The following is a 22345-nucleotide window of genomic DNA, read 5'->3' as shown; positions in this document are numbered from 1 at the left end:
TTATAACATAAGTTCTCTGAGTTACAGTTTTTTCCAATTTTGGTCCTCCTGATAATTTTTTTTCTTAAATTATGTTGAATATTTATTAATTCTGATCTATGGATATACAGTGCATCCGTAAAGTAACGGATAAATTCAATAAAAATGAAATGGACCATTTTTGATAAAATGTTCGAACCTATCGATTTTAATATTGGGATTTTTAACATTTTTTCTACATGGAAATTAAATAAACAGGGTGACTCCAAAAAAATATGACGTCATCAATATGTTTTTTAAATGGAAACCACCATTTTTTAATGCAGAATCAGAAAGAACACATTTTTTTACAAAGGATATGGTACAAATGAATAGTGGTTACGTAAGCAATTTTAAACGAAAAATGAAGATAAAATAAAATATTAAAGAAATATATATCTTGGATACGAAATATCAGAAAGTGGACCGATCTGAACTTCGAGCAAGCCTTAGACCAATGAAAGAGCACTTGATAATAGAATTCACAATTATGTATATTTTTTACTGAGGAGGAGACATGGGGTTTTAAAAGAACTAAAGATAGAATAATACTAGAAGAAATGCAGGAAAAATCGTTACAACGAATACGAAGAGGCTACAAAATCATTTCGTTCAAGGCCATAAAATTATTATTAGTATACCACCGGTTGAGGACTTGATTGAACTGCGTGAATGTGCGGCTAGAACAAATGGCAGTAGTTGATAGAAATGCCGGAATATTAAACAGGGAGCATACAATAACTAGATGCCAAAGAAACTGGGATTTGGATGATAGCAGAAGTCAGTGGACCAAAAGACCAAAGCTGGAGTCATGGATAAAGCATAGACATCGCATTTTAAGTTACAACCCGAAAGACTCTACATTCCGACTGTATATATTGAGAGAATATCGATAATTATCAGAGTACATAGTTTTGTTTTATAATCGGTAGGAATGGCGAAAACTAATTCTGACAGTTGCTCTTGAAACTGTGATTGATGTTGGAAACATGGTGGCTGTATCATTTTGGTTTCGTCAAGGGACAATTGGTAATTAATTCATGAATATACAAAGTGTTTACTAAACATGCGCCAAAAAATAAAGGGATTATTCATTAGACTATTCTAAGAATATTTTGTCCTTTTATGATTTTTATTAAGACGCTTTGTTTCGAAGATACAGAGCAGGATTTTTGGTAGTTTTAAAAATATTACGTAGCCGAAATAAAAATATAGGACACTACAGCGGACCTACCAAGTAATAAAAAATCTAACAATGCCTTGGGTATCTTTTTAAAAGCTAGTCGGTTGTACCGTGAACGATTTCCTAATAGTAATGTGCCTAATAGAAAAACTTTCCAAAGAATACATCAACAACTTTGGATAAGAGGAGCATTGAAGCGAAGTAAATGACCAGGAAGGCCAATAACAGTAAAAACGGTAGAACTAGAAGCGAATGTGCTGGCCATGGTAGAAGCAGATCCAGGCATCTCTACTCCAAAAATTACAGAAACTTTAAATGTAAGTAACGGGACAATTTAGAAGATCCTTAGAAGGTATTTGTTATATCCATACCACATACAGCGTGTTTAGGCACTTTTTCTTGCAGATTTTCGTCCATGTATTACATTCTGTCAATGGATTTTGCACACATTAGTTCAAATCCCTCAACTACTGGCTCTTATTCTTTTTACCGATGCAGCCAGTTTCTTAAGAAATGCAATAAGGAATTTTCACAATAACAATGTTCGGACAGAAGAATATCCACATAAGGTACTTGAAGATTGCTTTCAATTCTCGTTAAACGTTTGGATGGGAATTATAGGTGACTTTCTAATTGGATCGGTATTTCTGCCAGGAAGAATTACCGGCGAGGTATACCGCAATTTTTTGGAACAACGCTAGCTCAGTTTCTGGAGGACGTACCATTGGCTACAAGAGACGCAATGTGGCTTATGCATGATGATGCACCAGCTCATTCTAGCATTTTGACTCGACAGTTTTTAAAAGTAACACACGGAGCTCGCTAGATTAGTCGAGGTGGAACTTACGTATGGCCTGTTCGGTCTTCGGACTTAAATCTCCTGGATTATTTGCTCCGGGGACACCTAAAGTCATTAATTTATACTAAGCCAGTGGAAGATATAGCAGATTTGAGAAATCGGATAATTGCTCTATGTAACGAGTTCGCGAGTCGAAGAGGAAAAGATTGGATTTTTGCATCCAAGCAACGGGTAGTCATTTTGAAGAGTTCTTGTATATTAAGAAACATTACATGTAATTTTTGGTAATAAATAATTATTATTGTCAAAATTCTTTGTCGCCTCGTATCTTCGAAACAAAGCGTCGTATCAAAAATCACCAGGGGAAAAGTTATCCTTAGGACAGTCCAAGGAATAATCCCTTAAATTTTTGCCGCATGTTTAGTAAATTAGGAAGCAAAGAGGGAGAAAGGATACATGCTTAAGAAAAAGCTGCGATACACTCTGAGTGCTGTAGCAATACATATATTAGCAAAAGCAACGCATACCATTTTGGTGTTTTCTTTTCTCTGAAAGGAGTTTAGAGAGATAGTTTTATTGTGTTTGACTCTCTTATTGAGTCAAACAAGTACTGCCAGAAATGATAGTATGTCCGTAAATGCATTTTTGTCTATAAACAAGAAAAGGGTTGGTTAGATTGGGTTTTGTTCGGGATTGCGGTTAGACAAAGTAAGGTTAATATGAACAGTGAGGGCATGCTAAAATAGAGTAAATATTTCAATATTTTTATATTAGTAATAAGAACATTTTTTATAATAATAATAGGAAATTCATTAACATAAATTTCCAAGTGGAAACCAGGATTTTTTATTGGCTTTATTAATAACTGCCGACTTTTACCATATGGGATTCAAATGGGAGTCAACTATGGCAATACTGCTAAATATCTTTATAAAAATTTACATATTGTAGGGCTTTTGTGTTGCAATATTTTGAAAATGACGTCATTTAGAGCTACTCTTTTTTGATGATTCATCCAACTTTTTTTTTAGTTAAAAATGTTGCAGAGACCATATCCTTAAAAAATTCATTAGGTTTTAAATTGCTTAAGCATCTTTTGCTTTAGTATAATAGATTTAAGGTAAGTTTTCTAAAGCTACCAAGAAATCTAAAAATCGTTCGTTTGTAAGTGTTTCAATCACCAACATTAGATTTGACAATATAATAATAATAATATTAATAATAAACGACTTTTATTTGCAAAAATTAATTACATAATATTTGTATTATAATATGTTTCTTAACCTATCAGTTGGCGAAGTCTAGCCTAGGGCTATTCAAACTCAACCCTCTAACAGATTTCAAAAAATGCTAAATAACACACATGTGCCAAATAATTATGCACTTGAAACGCACTTTAAATAATATAGTCTTAACTTATAGTTAACAGTAATTAAAAAAAAATGCACAAAAAAGCAAATATAAAGGAACCTGAAAATGTTTCCGTAATACACAACAATAATTAAATTATTTTTTTTTTGTTTCCGTAATACACAACAAAAAATAAATAAATAAACAATAACATCAAAAAGAAATGGTCACTTTACTGAGAAAATTTTACGCTTCGGGCAGCAGGCGACAGACTAGCGGTGGGTCAAATTATAGTCCTGTACTTGCTTACTCATTATTATAGACTTTAACACAGATTTAAATTTTTTTGTTGTAAATACTTTCATATAATCGGACAAAGAATTATAAAGATGAACAGAGGTATACAAAGAACTTTTTCGTATGCAATTATGCTTATATTTTATACAAATATACATTGACAATGGTCATGGTGACTAATAAAATTCTACCTGCGGATATTGGACATTGGACTAGACACCATAAAATTAGGTGAACATAATTTGATCTTACTATTTGACAATATTTGTTAAAATTATCCTATGATACACTACAATAGAGAGCTTCATGGTCTAATTTAATTTCAATGAGAGTGCAACATAATGGTGATCGTAAAATGCATCTGTGTGGAAAATTGAAACCGTATAAAAACAAAATTGAAAGAGTGCTGTCTTATTATAATACATCAAGGCTAATAATTGGAATTTCTGAATATAAAAGTACCGTTTTATATAGACTGCCTTTTCCTAGAGAGAGAGGGGCTTCTAAAAAGTTCTAATGGAATTATATGTTTTAGAGACAGAATTATTGAACAGCCAAGTGCATTTTAATTTATAACATATACCAAGTAAGCCTCTTCAAAATTATATTAAGAGAAGTTTTGTAGATTACTTACAGCTCCAGGACTCGACATATAAAACTCAAAACTCTAACTTATCTCTCTTTTTATTACGCGTTGTATAATAATAACTTCTTTATATACTTTTAAGAGTGAACTAAAATTTAATCAATTCATTGATATCGCTAATTCTAACTTGTGATGAAAAAATATTACTTCATTTGCAATGTTGTTTACTTTTAGTTGATTATAAATGAATATACATACATTTCAATCACTAAATTTCTTGATAGTTTTGGAAATATTAAAAGAATACTGACGCTGGTCAGGTTAAGTATACCGCTACTTTTGTTACTCTCCACCTTTTATTTGTATAGCTAGTGCAATAGGTTTTTATGTTAAATGTATGCTTTTAAACAATAATTAGTTATAGTACAGTAAATCTGTCGAAAGAGGCCGTTTTGACAAAAAAGTACCTACACAATTTTTTTGCGGAAATCTTTAAAAGAGCATTTAAAAAGCTTAACTTGAAATTTGTGACCTCGACGTGTACGGGGTTTTTGAAAAAACTCAAAAGTTTTTTAGATTTCATTTATCACAAGAATGGTAGGTTTTTGGAAAAAATTGTAAGGACAAAAAATATCGGAGACATCATTTTCTATAACTCTTTTCATTGAGTCCACTTGCTGCGATGAAAATTACAAAAAGTAGATAACGCCAAGGTACCCCAAAAAGCGTTTTTTAGCTTTTTTGGATAGAAAAAAATTATTTATCGCAGCGTTGCAAGTTTTCCAACTTTGTTTATATTATTATTACTTTATGTACTTATGTACTTCTATGTATAGAAACGTATCATCCATTTTTCTCTAAAAGACCAAACGAAAACAAAACAAAGGTAAGAACACAAAGTCACGGTCTCATCCAATCCATAAAATTTTTTTTTTAAAGCTACACGTGTTTCACTCCTATCGGAGCATTATCAGGCCTAGATAATGAATAGATAATGAACTTTTTTTGGGTTTTTTTTTATTTTTACGAATATCGCAGTTCATCTGTTCATCACCGACTAAGATAAATTAATTTTATTAAGTTTGTTTACATTAATTTTAATTTTTGTTTACATTATTATTTTATTATTTATTCTTGTCTTGATATGTATGTTTCAAAAACTGCAAAAAGAGCTCGTACCTACCCGCCCTGGTTTTCTTTTGAAATAGTAAGAGACATAAAACAAAAACATAAATTTTGGATAAAATTTAGACGCTTTCATTTTCAACAAGATTTAATAAATTTTCGAGAATTGCGTTCTAAAATAAAAAGAAATGTTGAGCTGTCATACAAACAATACTGTGCGAGACTTGAGAATGATTTAAACTCGCAGCCTAATAACTTTTGGAAGTTAATTCGGAGTTCACAAAAAAATAACTCCCTGCCCCAAAATATGTTTGATCAACAAGGAACTTTGTTATCGGATCCGCAGAGTATTACTGATGCATTTGCAGCTTTCTTTCGGAGCTCATACACGACTTTTAGTTCACCTCAAGCCTCTAACTCTAATAATATTCAGACACCGTACCCGGAGTGCATAACCATAACTAGATTTACTGAAAACGAGGTATTAAGTGCTTTAAAAACTATAAAACCCACACCGATAGTTGGACCTGACAAAATACCCGCATTTCTTTTATCAGACTGTAGACATGTTTTTGCAAAACCATTAACAATTCTTTTTAACTTGGCCCTTAAACAAGAATGTTTTCCTGATCTTTGGAAGTCGTCTAAAATTGTTCCCATACATAAAAAGAATGACAAAAACATGGTTGAAAATTACCGGCCTATCACAATAATAAATAACTTCTCCAAATGTTTTGAGCGCGCACTTCATTCTGCTTTATATCCTAAAGTGGGGAGTCTTATAAATACTCGACAACATGGATTCATGAAAGGTAGATCTACCACTACAAATTTGATTTCTCTTACAGAATATGTCACCGAATCAATAAATGCAAACTCTCAAGTCGATGTTATTTATACAGACTTTTCAAAAGCATTTGGCCGACTAGACCACAACATTCTCATTAATAATTTCGACCTATATTATGGATTTTCTTCTTCTTTGTCAAATCTTTTACAGTCCTATCTTACCGAGCGACCACAACACGTGGAATGTTTTGGTCGTAGTTCGGTGCAGATAGTTGCCACTGCCGGAGTCCCACAGGGCTCAATTCTGGGACCATTTCTTTTCAACTCATTCATTAATACAATATCTGACCAACTTGATGTTAATAGCCTGCTGTACGCAGATGACATAAAACTATATATTAGAATTGACTCTATTTTGGATTGTGAGCAGCTACAAAATAATTTAAGTCTTTTGAATACATGGTGTAAAAATAATAATCTACCCCTTAATGCGGCTAAATGTAATGTTGTCTCATTTGGCTTAAAGAAAAACTTCATTACTTACAACTATACCATAGATGATGTTATTCTGCCTAGATCAACTGAATTTAGAGATTTAGGGGTGATCTTTGACAGCTCTTTCTCTTTTCAACCGCATATTTTAGATATTGTCAAGCGCAGTTATAGAATGTTGGGATATATCATCAGGAACTCGCAAAATTTTAATAATGTTCTTAGTCTAAAAATCCTGTACTTTTCTTATGTCGGATCAATATTGGAATATGCATCCCAAGTTTGGTCACCATATTATACAAATCATATTCATGAACTTGAAAATATTCAACGAAAATTTCTCAAATATCTTTGGTACAAGAGTGACGGAGTGTACCCAGAAATTGGTTTCCCACATCAGCGTTTATTGGAAAGATTTTCGTTTGCTTTGCTGGAGGATCGGCGAAAATCCGATGATTTGCAATTTTTATTTAAGTTGGTAAATAATATTATTGATTCACCAGATCTATTGCAGCAACTAAATTTTCATGTGCCTCGCATATCAGCAAGGAATACATCAACTTTTTACCTATCAAGACCTAGAACCAACATTTGTAAATTTTCTCCTCTGCGCAAAGCATGTAACATACATGACTCTGTTCTGGATCAGTGTGACATCTTTAATTGCAGTTTGTCGGAAATTAAAAGAGTACACTTTTCCTAGATGTTTTACTTTTAATTTACTTTGTCTATATTTCTTTTAATACCATTTGCTTGTAATTATTGATAATATTGTATTCTTTTTAATTTTCTTAAGATACCTATGTTTTGTAATTTATTGTTGTAATTTTCCCACTCATTAATTGGAATTTATTCTGTGGAGTGGTGTAAATAAATAAATAAATAAATATTGTGCACTCATGTACTTCTATGTATTATTATTGCAAAAGGGTGATTTACACGTTAATGTATTTAATGAATAAATAAATAAGTAAATAAACAATTGCACCTATTGTAAATGTGTGAAATAATAAACAACAACTTTTTTCGTACTTTATTATAAAATCTTATGTAATCTTATCAAAGTGAGCAAGCATAATAATTTCTAAAGTAATAATTTAAAAGTAAGAATTACAAACAACTTTAATTATTAAACATGAATTAATAAGTAATGACAGTTAATTTCACTGTAATTATAACCACATAATAGCAATAAGCGCAACAACCTAAACGAACAAGGATTATTGTAAGTACAAAACATTTTAAACGAAGATGATCATGAAAGAAACAACTTTCATCGAATTCTTTCACAGTTTACCAACAAGGAAAATTCTAACAAAATATTTTTTTTTATTGTAAATATGGAAGAACACTTTTAAATATTTTGAGTATAAAAAAACTTGATTTCATCATACAAAGCAAAGTGGTCGTAATTATACACGCTATAACTAGAGAACGGTTTAAGGACTATTTACACACATCAGTTCCGTATCAGTTCAGTATCAGTGTTAGTGAAAAATAAAATATCGCTGCCTTAGTTTTAAATAAACTTGTTCAGACAAGTCCGGCGCAGTAACGTTTTTTTACCATTAGTGCTGCTTCAGTTGCAGTTCCGTCCTTTGTATTAAAGTCGGGAACGATATTTTTATGTATTTCACTGACGAAAACCGTTTAGAATTTGCGTTTGAATATGGATAAAAAATTAATTGAGTTGGTCTGAAATTATCCAGAATTGTATGACTTGTCACACAAAAAATATATGGATGTCGGTTTTAAAAATAATATTTGGAATATCATAGGAGAAGAATTAAAACTCGAAGGTAAGTGGATTAAAAATTAGTATGTAGGTTTTGGATTAGAGGTTATGTCGGATATCACACAAAAAACAATGATGAACTTAAATTGTTTCGTTTTGCCATGGCACGCGTCTGATTTCTGAAGAAAAGTATTCTGTATATAAGCAGTGGCATTTCCCCCCTGCATCGGTAGATTTTGGTGTACTTGTTGTTGCGGAACATTATTGAAGTTTGCATTTGGATAATTATAAGTATTTGTATCATATTTTTTTATGAAATTATGTAGAATACAGGCTGCCAATAGGTTATGTAATCTACATTTTCCGGTTTAGCCTGGATTCTTCTAGTGAAGATTCTAAATTTTTGTATTAAAATCCCAAAAGCGTTTTCAACGGTCCTCCGAGCTCTACTGAAACAGTAGTTAAACACGCGCTTAGAATTATTCAGTTCTCTTCCTGGATATGGGCGCATGAGATAGTTTTTTAGAGAGAATGCCTCATCACCTACAATTACATAAGGTGCCTCCATATCTGTACCTGGTAATGGTGCATGCTGTGGGACAGATAAACTATTATTTTGAAGTGCTTTTCCCAGATTTGATTTTGCAAAAATGCCACCATCGCTATTTTTACCATACGCACCAACATCTACAGCTACGAAATTGTAATGTTCATCAACAAGTGCCAACAATACAATAGAAAAAGTTTTTTTGTAATTAAAAAATTGCGAGCCGCTATTTGGGGGTACTTGAATTGTAAAATGTTTACCATCTATGGCTCCCAAACAGTTGGGGAAATTCCAAATTGTGTTAAAGCTGTCAGCAACAGTTTTCCACATGTCTTCTGAAGGTTGCGGCAACATTTCATTTATAAGATTTTCAAGTATGATTTTGCAAGTTTCCATTACAATGTTTTGCACTGTACAGTCCCCATTCGGTAACTAAATGATATAGTTTTTAAAGAATCTCCAGTAGCTAGAAACCTAAAAGAAACAAATTATTTATTGAAAAACTTCTTTTTATGATAATTTTAATGTTTATTAACTGCAAATAAATGTATTTTTAGGGTCAGCATGTAAGACGAAATGGAATAATATCAGAGACAATTTCAGGAAATCTATAAAAAAAAGTGCAACAAAAAGTGGACAAGCCTCAAAAAAATCAAACTTTATAAATATGCCGAAGCATTAGGATTATTAAAAAAAATTTTTGATGAAAGAGATACGAAAGGAAATATTTAATTTCAAAAAGATGAGACTGAGGAACAGCAAGATTTTGAAGAACAAGTCAGTGGAGAGGACACAATACCGGGCGCAGTACATGAACTAAACACTTCAACTGCATCAAAACAAACTGACGATGAATCAAGTCAATCATCCGTTACTCAAAGGCTAGCGAAACGAATTCAGCAAACACCCAAAATGGCTAAAAAAAGAACAGCTTCTCAAAAAAGGATACCTTTGGCATCTTCTTAGTTAATGGAGTATTTATTCAAAGAAAAATCGGAAAAATCTGCTACATCAACGTCGACGCCAACACATCCCGTTGACGCATTTTTAGGTGGTATAAGTGCTACTTTAAAAACGTTTAACTCGTACGATTTACTCTTAGCAAAAAAAGAAATATTTGATGTTGTTCAAAATTATGAAATGCGAATGATTACGGCGTCGCCACAGACATCTGGGACATTATCCAGTGAACATCCAAGTGGATCTTCAGGAATATACCGTGAAAGCCACTATACAAATTTGACATCTCCCTGTGATATATCACAAACACAAACATCCTTTCCAAATACACTCCGATCATTTTTTGGTAATTATCAGCAGGAATAAATACATATATTGTACTAGTATATAAACATTGTATTTAGATAAAGTAGATCAAGTTTCAAAAATAAAAATTGATGAAATAAAAAAAAATTGTATACCTACTGTATTGTATGATTTTTTTTTTCATAAATAAAAATTGTTTTATTTTTACTTACCTCAAACAAACTGCTAATCGTTCCTTTGGTGCAATAGCTTTTCTCCAATGAGTGTGTTGTTTTATTAAATGCCTTACTATTTTATGAAGCAACATATTAAAATAATTTTGAGACATTCTGAAATATTCAAAAAATTTTGTTTCATCGTCTACCAATTCCTTATATAGAGTTATAAATTCTCCTTCAGTTTCTCGTTTCATCCAAGCTTTATGTACCCATTTTCGTTTCTTTATTTGATTTCCTTCCTCTTCCTCTTCCAGAGCTATGGCAATAATAGCCAATTCTTTATCAGTAAAAAAAGCCATCTGAAAAAAGTTCTGATATTTCTACGTACGTGATCGGTACGGACTATAGACGGATGTGTATGAGTTGTTACCACTGAGCCGCACGGATAGCACTTATGCTGAACTGATACGGAACTGATTTGTGTAAATAGTCCTTTATCGGCCAAGAAAATTTTTCAAATGAATTTTGTAGGTTTTTTTGAGACGAACAACTTTTTAATTGACAATGTTGCAATAAATAAATTTTTTCTATCCCAAAAAGCGAAAAAGCACTTTTTTGGGTACTTTGGCGCCATCTACTTTTTCTAATTTTCATCGCAGCGAGTGGACTCAATGAGAAGCGTTGTAGAAAATGATGTCCCCGACATTTTTTGTCCTTACAAATTTTTTCCAAAAACTTACCATTCCCGGCTACTCGGCTACTTGCAGCACTCTTCTTGATGCCATATTTGTGTCTAATGTGTCTCTGATACATAATAAAGGGGTCATTTCCGCAGACAACATCTTAGATCACAACTTGGTTTTCTGAGAGCTAAATTTAAATAGGGTACCCATAGTTTCTAAACTAATTGAGTACAGGTGCTTTAAAAATGTTAATAGCCAACTTTTTTTGCAGGTTATATATTTACTATTATGGGATAACCATTTAAATCAAAATAATATCGATAGGAAAATAGTAATTTTTAATAATTTAATTCAAACACTTTTTAACAAACATGCTTCTTTTAAAAAAGCAAGAATTACTAAACTTAAAGATCCTTGGCTAACATGTGAGGTACATCTTTTCAAAAATAACGCAATGAGGCATTAAAAAAATTTGAGGCAACAAGGGATATACAAGATTGGGAGAATTATAAATTTTTGAGAAATCATACTCTGGCTACAATTAGAAAAGAAAAAAACAAGCACCTAAATCTATTGTGTAACGAAAAAAATTAACGTCAACATTCTGATCTGGTTCAGTGGAGTAGCTATATAAAGCTAGACTGCGCCAGGTTCAGGTACTTTGTTTATTTTTTTTCGTATGAAGTTTGTAATGAATTTGAATAATAAAAGACATTTATTATTAGTATTATTAAATGTTAGAATATAAAAATATATGTAGGTAAGGATATCTAAAAAGCTTCGCATACTATATTATACAGTAAATAATATTAGAAACAATATATCATCTGGACAGTTTTCACATCTGCCAGAATGCACCCTATGCCATCTTACGAATTTAATTATTAAGTAATTTTATTATTGTCTAAACATGTTTTTACTGTTCATAAATGTCTGAAAATTAGCGGTAAACTCTATTTCCTTGCAAACGATACAATTTTTGTCATGGCAACCTGGATATTAAGGCATTATATAGATCCATATCAAATCACCTGCAACTCAACTATATCCAAGTGGCCGATGAAATTTGGATGCATAGTAGCAAAACCCTTTGACGAAGGGTTTTGCTCAATTAAAAAACTTCCGACGTAGAGGCCTGTTAGTTTACATCGTAGAGTTATAGCCGAGTATTATAAGATCAACTAAAAGATAGTGATGATGATTTTCAAAACATATTAATATCAAAATATCTTTTAAAAGTAAAATAAAAAATAAATTATTAATTGTTGATTAGTAAACTATTAATAGTTGATTAAAGTCGTGAAATAATAAGCAATTTATTAAATTTTACGAACGTTAATCCTTTTTACGATAACGGTAAAGTATACTGGAAATAAACATTTCAGCTTAACTATTGGTCATTTGAAAAGTTGTTAATAAATTATTATAACTGCTGATAACCTGTTAAAAGGTTATTGTTCTTAGCAAGTTTAGACCTTTGGTACTAAACATGGTTAAGAAATCGCAGAAACGATATGATAAATATAAATACCTAACAAGCAAAAGAACATCTTGATCCAAACCTTCAAATGACAAGAGCATCAGGTTTTATTCAACTTCAATAGTATTTGTCTACATAAATTTTTTGTTTGTTTTTTGCCTTGGTGTGTGTTTCTGTTTATGGCGTTAAATATGTAACATCGTACTGTTTAAAGAAGAAAATACACTGGTCAGAGAATGTTCTGTAGTATCTTGTAAAGGTCAAAACGTCGACATATAAGAGGAAGCTTTAGTTCTATTGGATTCTTATCCAACAATCTGAAGCAGTGGCTGAGGTCAATATTTCTCTTAAAAAGTTATTTTCTAATAAATGTTTCCTTAAAACTAAATACCCTTACATTTAAGGACTAATCTACCCACAATACAGTTAACATCATTTTCAACCCAAAGAAAAGAAACAGAAGCAATAAAACTCTCAAAAATTCAAAAATTCAAAAATTCAAAAATTCAAAAATTCAAAAATTCAAAAATTCAAAAATTCAAAAATTCAAAAATTCAAAAATTCAAAAATTCAAAAATTCAAAAATTCAAAAATTCAAAAATTCAAAAATTCAAAAATTCAAAAATTCAAAAATTCAAAAATTCAAAAATTCAAAAATTCAAAAATTCAAAAATTCAAAAATTCAAAAATTCAAAAATTCAAAAATTCAAAAATTCAAAAATTCAAAAATTCAAAAATTCAAAAATTCAAAAATTCAAAAATTCAAAAATTCAAAAATTCAAAAATTCAAAAATTCAAAAATTCAAAAATTCAAAAATTCAAAAATTCAAAAATTCAAAAATTCAAAAATTCAAAAATTTAAAAATTCAAAAATTCAAAAATTCAAAAATTCAAAAATTCAAAAATTCAAAAATTCAAAAATTTAAAAATTCAAAAATTCAAAAATTCAAAAATTCAAAAATTCAAAAATTCAAAAATTCAAAAATTCAAAAATTCAAAAATTCAAAAATTCAAAAATTCAAAAATTCAAAAATTCAAAAATTCAAAAATTCAAAAATTCAAAAATTCAGAAATTCAAAAATTCAAAAATTTAAAAATTCAAAAATTTAAAAATTTAAAAAACTAATAAAAAATTAAAATTTTATATTTGGACAGAAACGATAGGAGCCTATGGTTTTCGACAGCATGGGGAGAAGTGCAATTGGGCGATAGTTCGAAGCTTCCTTTTTACCTCCTCCTTTATGCAAGGGAATAATTATTATCGCAGTCTTAAGAGCCTTCGGAAAAACTGCAATTTAGAATGACAGGCCAATAAGAGTTGCAAGAAGATTTAAAGCGCATTCCGGCAAGTTTGCAAACATTTTATTTCTTAAATCATTAACAACAGATCACGTTCCTTTGGCAAGATTACCGGATTTAGCCAACCTCCTATTATAATAATAGCCTTTATAGTCTTATGGTAAACTTGTCTGTAAAGTTGTACGTAATTAGGAAAGAAAGTGCTATCTGAAATTTTTTTTAGGTGGGATATTGAGCGCTTGTTTTTAGCTGATGTATATAGGCCTTTTGTGGTTCAAGGTTTATATTTGTCAGGCTTAAGAGGAAAGGATTTAAACGATTAACTAGATAATGTTTTTATAAAGGTAGAGAATTCGGTATCAACATCTCCAGAGGGAACATTCCAGTCACTTGTTAGATAAAGGTTCTTGAAATTTACAAAATTTTGGTTAGAAAAAATACGGTTTAATTTGCGCGAAGAATTTTTGCTTCTGTTGACGACAACACAAAGTTTGTCAGTACTGCTTCATGGTCAGAGAAACCTGAACTTAAGACTGTAGTAAGTACTGTCAATGAGTCCTGGATCGAAAGATGAAACTACATAATCTATGGTGCTGGAGCTAGTTTTACAAATTCCAGTTGTTGCGTTAATATGCATGACTATACCAAATGCGTCGAAAATTGACTGGAGAGATTCTTGGAGAAGTCAATGTTAAAATCGCCACATAAAATTAATTTGCTTTTTAAAGGTAGGGACTCAAGCAAGCTCAGTAATTTCTGAAAGAATATATTTACGTCCACGTCAGGAGATCTGTAAATGCAAATAATATAGAGATTATAATTATTAAGATAGATAATAGAAAATTCAAATACTTTTTCAGATAGCAGATTATCAAACTTCGTAACTGTTGAAAATTCGTTGTTAGTAGACATTATTATGGTACCTGCATGAGATAAATTACTTTTATTAAATCTAGCGATTGAAAAGTAATGCTTTCCGGATCCTGACAAAATTCCCACTAAAGCAATAAAGATAAAAAGTAAATTTATTTCAACACCTCTTGTCATATTATTATTATAAACTTAATTTTCACTAATGGCCACATACCAAGTTATATTAACATTCACTCCTATACAGGGTGTCCCAAAATTAGTGAATGAAACGCGAACCCTGTATTCTTTGGTCAAAAATAACCTCACTTTTTTCTATAAACATATATCGGCAAACGATTTTGATATGTTGAATTTAGTTGTCATTTCATAATTTTCATTATTTAGTCAGGTGCGTATCATTTAGGGGGTGAGCCTAAAAAAATACCTAAAAAAAAATTGTGTGCAAAGTTTTTGTTTTTTTTTTTTAAGTTTAAACATTTGAAGCTTTTTACGTAAAAAAGTAGCTCTTGGTCAATAACTCTACGAGTTACTATTTTCGAGAAAAACGCATTTAAACATAACGCTGCATAGTATTATTTTCACTACCAATTTTTATGAACACTTAGTAGCAGGCTTTGGAAAAAATTGACACACTGCATAATGACATTAACATTTGTTGTAATTGATTAGTTGTCATTTTGCATTCAAATTGTTAATATCTTTTTAACTATGGAAGGCTTCTCGACCCGTGAAAAAGTAGATATTCATTTTATGTATGGGTTTTGCAATGGAAACGCACATGCCGCTGCACGAGAGTATCGGCGGAGGTTTCCTGCAAGAAGTCTTCCACATTGGAAAGTTTTTGTTAGAATTCATAGAAATTTACTTGAATATGGATCCTTCGAACGTGCTTGAGGGCAAGGAAGACCAATTGCAAATGATGGTTATGGGGAAGTACTGAATTTAATTGAAGAAAACCCTCAAATATCATTGAGAACCTTAGAAGAGATTACCAATATCCCAAAGTCAAATGTAAGTAAAATTAAATATGATAAATAAATAATTAAGTACCTAGTTTCATATCCAAAAAATTAAATTTAAGTACTTATAACTGAAAATTGAGATTGGTATAAATAGTGTTGTTATTAATTATTATCGTCGGATTGCATTAAATTCAAAATACTCTAGTTACTATTATTATTATTATTTACTTTATTTACTTGGATAAGTCTTATCACAAACATCAAACACCCCAAAACAATTCATTTTGACGACTAACTGGAATGTTTAGTGGCTTACTAAGGTTTAGGCTTATTTCCTATGCAATTTAAAATATTTAAAAATAATTTTAGATTGGAAAAATGACTAAGATGTTAGGATACCATCCTTTCCATTATAAAAGTGTTCGGGAGTTAGAAGAAGAAGATTTTCCAGCTCAAGTAGACTTTTGTCATTGGATTTGAAATCACCCAAATCTTCGTCAAAAAATTTTGTGGTCAGATGAGGCAACTTTTTCTAGGAGTAAGTGCTTTAACAGCCGTAATACTCATTTTTGGAGCATCGAGAATCCGAGAGTAGTTCGACGAACTAACTTTCAGCATAGATTTTCCTTTAACGTATGGGCGGGTTTGATAGGAGATAAATTGATAGGCCCAATTATTTTGCCACACAGGTTAACTGGTCGTCATTATTTAAATTTTCTTCAAAACAATCTTAGAGATTTACTGGACGATGTTCCCATAAAAACTCGGCTGGAAATGATTTTTCAGCACGATGGGGCACCAGCTCACTACAGCCGACAGGTGAGAAACTGGCTGGACAATAATTTTACAGGCAGATGGATAGGCCGAGGAGGTCCAATAAACTGGCCTGCACGATCGCCCGACCTTAATCCTCTGGATTATTATCTTTGGGGTAATATGTGCAATATTATTTATGCCACCGAAATTGATACTCCAGAAGAGCTTCAGAGGCGAATTTTCGCAGCTGCAGGCCAAATAAGAGAAAACCGATTTGAAATTCTTGGATCGACCCAAAACATTCAAAAAAGATCCAGGTTATGCATTCAGGAAAACGGAAACTTGTTTGAACATTTGCCTCAAATAAATTAGTATTTTTATCTGTTTGCAATTTTATTTGTCAATTTACTTTTGAAGCGTGCTATTGAGTTTTAATAAAAATTGTTATAAATAATACTATGCAGCGTTATTTTTAAATGCGTTTTTCTCGAAAATGGTAATTCCTAGCGTTATTGACCAAGAGGTACTTTTTTACGTAAAAAGCTTTAAATTTTTTAAAATTTAAAGAAAAAAAAACAAAAACTTTGCAAACAATTTTTTTTTAAGTATTTTTTTAGGCTCACCCCCTAAATGATACGCACCTGACTAAATAAAGAAAATTATGAAATGACAACTAAATTCAGCATATCAAAATTGGGAGAATACCAATATTTAAAATTTTTATATTTACCCGTTTCGAAAGTAAGTGGAAAAATCATCATCAGGTGCCCCCTTTAAAAGGGGCGTAGCTCCCTTGGGGGTCGTTTTCCGATATATGTTTATAGGAAAAAGTGAGGTTATTTTTGACCAAAGAATACAGGGTTCGCGTTTCGTCCACTAATTTTGGGACACCCTGCATATAAAAAAATTCGATTACCAGAATTGAAAACTATCGCCCCATACGAAGTAACTAACTTCGAACTTCAACTTCAAAACTTTTTTATTTGTCCTCAAGAAAGAGAGTTATAGCACAGAATGATGGAAATAGCTCCGCGGAGCTATTTACATCTGTGGTTATAGTTACAATACAATAATAATAAAAAAAAGATGACAAATAAGGACCACCTCACGATTATATAACCGGTCCACAAGACTCGTTTGAATACAAGCGTGTGTGAAGTAGCCCTGCTTTCTATAATACTTTACAAGTAATATAGAGGTATAGTTCAAATATAAAATATTAGAAACAGGTTAATACATAATAAGTGTAAGTTAGAAAGAAAACTTTATATCCTAAAGGTAAGAGGCGCGAAAGGGAGCAAGAAATACCGAAAAAATTTATTACTCGGTATATAAACAAAAAAATGTAATATTTGCGTTTATTAAATATTTATAAAATCGAATTATTATTCACATGTGGGGTTATGTGATTTCTGAAAGCTAGATCAAGTTAAAAACGCATGCATGTATTTTGTAATTTTTGAATAGATTTAGAGTTACCTAATGTAAGAGAGTTGTGATAAACGATAATTCCATAGTTGAAAATTAACAAAATAAGAGAATTGCATAAATAATATTTAGTTTTTGATGTCAAATAGTTTTTTAGGTAGTTTATTTTCCTTAAATGCTTCCTTAAAGTATACCAAGTTTTTGTTTAATGTGAGTTTAAAATGAGAGGGCATTATCCAAAAACATTCCCAAATTTTTCGCTTCAGTATTGGCAGAGAGGTATCATTTATTTGAATATTAATAGTGTCAGATAATTCTGCTACTTGATTTTTATTGTTACCAAAATGAATAATAGATGATTTATTTGCATTAAGTCTTAAATTATGTTTTTGCGCATACTGATTAATCATATTAAAAGTTTGTTGAAATATGGGAAAATCACTCGGAGAAAAAGAAAGGTATATCTGAGAGTAATCAGCGTATTGCTGTATTTTGGCTTCTGTAAGGACACTGTGCATATCTGCTACATAAACAGAAAAAAGGAGTGGCCCCAATATGGATCCCTGTGGTACCCCTGCATTCATAGGTAAAAAGTTGGATTTGATGGTATTGCCAAATTCTGTTTTTAAACAAACACAGTGCGCTCGGCTTTTAAGATACGATTTAAAAAAACAGGTTTCATTCTTAGATAATCCAAAATATGTTAGTTTGGCTAAAAGCATTTCATGATAAATAGTATCAAAGGCCTTACTAAAATCTAAAAGTCCAACGCATGTTATTTCTTTTGTATCCAGATTAGTTCTAATATTATTGGTGAATTTTACTAGAGATGTCGTAGTACTGAATTTTTTTCGAAAACCAAACTTACAATCACGAATTACGCTCATTGATTTTAAAAAATGGTTAATTGATTAGATATGTGTTTTTCTAATATTTTTGAAACTGCAGGTAAAATACTAATTGGTCTCAGATCCTTAAAATTTACAGGATTAGATATCTTGCGTAACGGTATAATATTTGCTTGTTTCCATTTATCTGGATATACGTGTTCTAAAACTATTAGCACACTGATACTATTGTATCAGTGTGCTTTATTCTTCTATTTTTCTATATGCTATTCTTCTATTTTATTAAATAGTGCAAAATTGGATTTTAAATTTGTGATACACTCTAGAGTCCTTTTAGCGCAGTAACGAAAAATGTCAAGAATTGGGCTTAGATTTTTTAATTCCTTATTTTAAAATAACTTTAGTATTTTAGCCTATTATATTTAATATATCCACCGATCCTGTTAACAACAATGCCAAAAATAAATTATATCACGGTCACATATATCGATAATTAAATTATCAAACTTAAAAATTGTATGATCACCTGAAAATAAAAGATGCCCAAATTTTATATACAGGGTGTAACATAAGTGATGACTTTAATTTTAAGGCGTGATTCCTTGTCATTTATGAAGTAAAGAAGTTCATATAAACATATGTTCGGAAACGCTTCGTTTTCGAGATACAGGGTGTTAAACTTTTTTTTTTAATCGATATTTTATTAATATCTCATAAACGCATTTACCGAATTTATTAAAATCTTTAGATTTTGTTAGTCACTTTATAAGGTACCTTTTGGAATTCTTATATCTGGCCTAGAATTTTCAGAAGTCAGATGATTTTTTTGTAAAAATAATATCGCCCGGTACATTTTTTGTAAGTATGATATTTTTTTAAATAAAGCGTCTAAAAATAAACCTTTTTTGACTTTTAATTTTTTTTCGTATCTTGCTTTGTTTAAAAATAAATTTTAAAAACCATATTTTAGCACGTCTCGAGCCTCAATAAAAAAAAACCTAAAATGCTTCAAAACTGATTTTATTGGAAATACTACATTTATGCAGGTATGTATAAAAATTTCTCTGATAAGAACATTCCTATATCATACATTAACATTTACCAGGTACTGGGTACTGTTAGTTGAATGTGTTTTACTGTGCAGATAACTATGAATAACGCCGAATTAGGCATGTGCAAATGCAAATGCAAAGGCAAATGCATTTCATTTATGGCCTTGCAGATGGAAATGGTGCAGAATCCCGTCGAATTTATCATGAACGCTTTCCCGGTAGACCAATTCCAGCAGAAAGAACTTTCATAAGACTCCATGCCCGTCTGTGTGAGACTGGATCTGTCAATGCTCATGCTGAGCTCACGCGTTGGTAGACCGAGGGTAATAATGACGCCTCAACTAGAGGAAGCAATTCTGCAAGCAGTGGAAGACGATCCGTCAACTAGCACGCGAAGATTATCGTTACAGTTTAACATTAGCCACGAAAGTGTTTAAAGGGTTTTGCACACAAATTTACTTTATCCATTCCACAGATTTTCCTGCACGATTAGTGTTTTGCCAGTGGTTTCTTCAAAAAACTGCCCAGAATCCAAATTTTACGGCTAAAATTCTTTTCACGGATGAGGGCTGTTTTTACGGGAAGCCATCAGAAACTTAACCACAATAACCATCTTTGGGACTTTGAAAATCCCCATGCCATTGGAGAAGGTGGATTTCAACAGCAGTTTTCCGTGAATGTTTGGGCCGGAATTATCGGTAATCATCTTATCGGACCGCACTTTCTCCCTCCTAGGCTGAATAGTGATACTTACAGACAATTTTTAGAAGAAATATTGCTGATTTTGCCAGATTTATTAGAAGACGTACCATTAGCAACAAGAAACACCATGTGGTTTATGCACGACGGTGCACCTGCTCATTTTAGTCTTGTCGCTCGAAACTATCTAAATGATACTTTTGCTCAGCAATGGATAGGTCGGGGGGGACCTCAGCTATGGCCAGCACGATCTCCAGACCTGAATCCTCTGGACTATTTCTTTTGGGGATATCTGAAATCGCTTGCTTATGCGACGCCAGTTGTGGATAAAAACGATTTGAAAAATCGGATTGTAAACTCTTCTAATGTCATACGCAACACACCAGGAATTTTCGAACGTGTGCGCCAGTCGATGGGAAGAAGATTGCGTGCTTGTATTGACAGTCGTGGTTCTCATTTCGAGCATTTGATTTAATAAAATTTTGATGATATTTAAAACTAAAGTAAGTTTTTATTATTTTTCACAAAAATTAAGCGATCGTATTTTTAATTGCTTAAATTTGTACAAATATCTCGCACAAAAAAAATGGTGGCGTACACAAACAACAAATAAATTTTAAATAGGTAACCATTTGCGACGCCATTGCATTAAAATTTAAACATCAAAAATAGGATCTTATTAATTTTTGTTTTCGGTCAAGTATGCGTTTTGAAAAAAATTTATTTAAGGTTTTTTCTTAGTTGTTAAATAATAAACTTGCTGGTAATTTGTCAGTTAATTTTTAAGCATTTTATTTTTTTTATGGAGGCCCGAGACGTGCTGAGATATGATTTTTAATTATTTATTTCTAAACGAAGCAAGATACGAAAAAAAATTAGGAGACAAAAAAGTTTAATTTTTAGATGCTTTATTTTTAAAAAATATCATACTTACAAAAAATGTACCGGGCGATATTTATTTTACAAAAAAATCATCCGACTTAGCCCGTGGGCACGCCCCTGACATTTCTAGGCCAGATATGAGAATTCCAAAAGGTACCTTATAAAGTGACTAACAAAATGTAAAGATTTTAACAAATTCGGTAAATGCGTTTATGAGATATTAATAAAAAATCGATTTAAAAAAAAAGTTTAACACCCTGTATCTCGAAAACGAAGCATTTCCGGACATATGTTTATATGAACTTTTTTACTTAAAATATGACAAGGAATCACCCCTTAAAATTAAAGTCATTACTTATGTTACATCCTGTATATCTGAATAAATAATGAAAAAAGGCTATGAAATTTGTTAAAGACATGTCATCATTTTAAATTCAATTTTTAATACGCATAAAAAATTGATTTTAAAAAGCGCAAATAGTGTAAAATTGTATTTCAAATGTTTGATACACTCAAGACATCGATCTTGTTACCAACAATACCAAAAAAAAAAAGATATCAAGGTGATATTTATTGGAAATTAAAATATCAAACTTCAAGACGCGTTAATTATTTAAAAAAATATCGAAACTTACCTGCTAAAGGACAAAACTAGAAGAACTTTTCGCGGGTAACGAAGTGAGAGATATTCACGGTCAATAAAACACGACGCGCTTCTGTTGATGGCTCGCGCTCGGCAAAACTTTGAATGAGCGACGGATTGGAGTTGATGATGATAGGCGACTACTGCGACGTGACATCATATCAAAAATTTATTACACCCAGTAGATTATAGTGGGGCTTTTTTATATTTAAGAAAAATCGTGATACAGAAACGGGATATTAAGAATATTAAATTTTACTACGTAATAGAGCTTCAAAAATTAAAGTGAAAATCTACATAATTACTCAAGGAAATTTGTTTCTTTAAGGCTTACACTATGGTATAATATGTATATTATATTTTCAATTTAAATTAAAGTGCAGTACTTTTAATCC

General features: G+C 31.3%; 1 protein-coding gene across 2 annotated transcripts in view; it reads right to left on the bottom strand.

The window, feature by feature from the left end:
• LOC126741452 (aquaporin AQPAe.a) overlaps positions 1-22100 on the bottom strand; it is an 87040-nt gene extending 64940 nt beyond the window's left edge. For both annotated transcript variants that reach the window (XM_050447865.1, XM_050447867.1), the window contains exon 1: positions 21943-22100. The gene's annotated coding sequence lies outside the window, so the exon portion shown is untranslated. The remainder of the gene's footprint in view (positions 1-21942) is intronic.
• Positions 22101-22345: the final 245 nt, after the last annotated feature.

Source organism: Anthonomus grandis, chromosome 10 (assembly GCF_022605725.1).
Source record: "Anthonomus grandis grandis chromosome 10, icAntGran1.3, whole genome shotgun sequence".
NCBI lineage: Eukaryota > Metazoa > Arthropoda > Insecta > Coleoptera > Curculionidae > Anthonomus > Anthonomus grandis.
This window is presented reverse-complemented; position numbering and strand designations above follow the sequence as displayed.